Source organism: Chinchilla lanigera, unplaced genomic scaffold, assembly GCF_000276665.1.
Source record: "Chinchilla lanigera isolate Chin_1 unplaced genomic scaffold, ChiLan1.0 scaffold00105, whole genome shotgun sequence".
Taxonomy (NCBI): Eukaryota; Metazoa; Chordata; class Mammalia; order Rodentia; family Chinchillidae; genus Chinchilla; species Chinchilla lanigera.
Window position 1 is genome coordinate 5,032,572 of NW_004955506.1, and position 1,025 is coordinate 5,033,596.

The following is a 1,025-nucleotide window of genomic DNA, read 5'->3' on the forward strand; positions in this document are numbered from 1 at the left end:
AGCTGGGCGCCCGGGCCCGGCGCGCCTACCTTCTGCTGCCTGCGGGCCATGTCGGTGGGCTGCTTGGCGTTGAAGGGGTAGGCGATGCAGCGCATCACGAACACGTAGAGCTGCAGCCGCCTCTTCCTCTCCTCCTCCTCCTTCTGCAGCCGCTCCAGCTCTTCCTTCTCCTTCTCGCTCACCACCGACGGGCTGGGGCTGGAGGGCCGCCCGCCGCTGCCCCGGCCCCCGCCTCCCGGGCGGATCAGGTTCCCAAACCCGCCGCCCGGCCTCCCTGACTCGACTAGCACTGGCTGCTCTGCCCGCCTATCAAGCGGGCTTGAGGGGGCTGGGGCCCAAGCGGCTGCCGTGGGCCCGCCGAGTACCGACACACACGACCCAAGAGCCCCCTCTTCTCCCTCCCGGGCCAGTGCGCCCCGGGACGGCGACTGCGGAGACTCGGCCCCTCCCCCCGGACGCCCCGCTGAGGCCAGATGTGGGCGGATGTGGAGGACGGACCGCAGCTTGAAGGCGGGCGCCTAGGGGGGGAACAAGATTCCTCCCCTTCCCGGGGCGCAGGGTTCCTTCGGCGGGACGTTTTATTTACGCAGCGAAAGTTACGCAGCGCCTGCTTTACGCGCTCAGCGCCTGCAAGGGTTAAGGGCGGGTGGCAGCCCCCGCCCGAGGACTATGGTCCCCGGGCACAGGGGTCCTTCTGAGTTCACTATCCTTCGCCTCGAGGGCATCTACCCCTGCGCCCCCAGGGTGACAGCTGCACCCTGTGGGTGGGCGCTGGAGAAGGAGATTTCCCCAAGAAGGGGCATGGGGCCCGGATGGTGAACAAGGTCAGAAGAGCCAGGGACGCGGTTCAACCCTCACCCCAACCCAAGAAAGAGTCTCCGAGCGTGGAGAGTAGACCTCAGCCTCTCCCGAGTAGAAAAAAATAGTCCATAATATCTGGAGGAAGAAATCAGAAGTGGGGAAAAGGAGGGCCGCCTATGGGCTGCCTCCCCGTCGGGCCCACCCACACAGCCTTGTCTTTGTCC

The 1,025-nt window shown here is 66.6% G+C and overlaps 1 protein-coding gene across 1 annotated transcript in view; it reads right to left on the bottom strand.

The window, feature by feature from the left end:
• Sept9 (septin 9) overlaps window positions 1-517 on the bottom strand; it is a gene marked incomplete in the record, with an annotated part of 89,981 nt that extends 89,464 nt beyond the window's left edge. The window contains 1 exon segment of the mRNA XM_005407395.2: window positions 207-517.
• Between the last annotated feature and the right edge of the window lie 508 nt (window positions 518-1,025).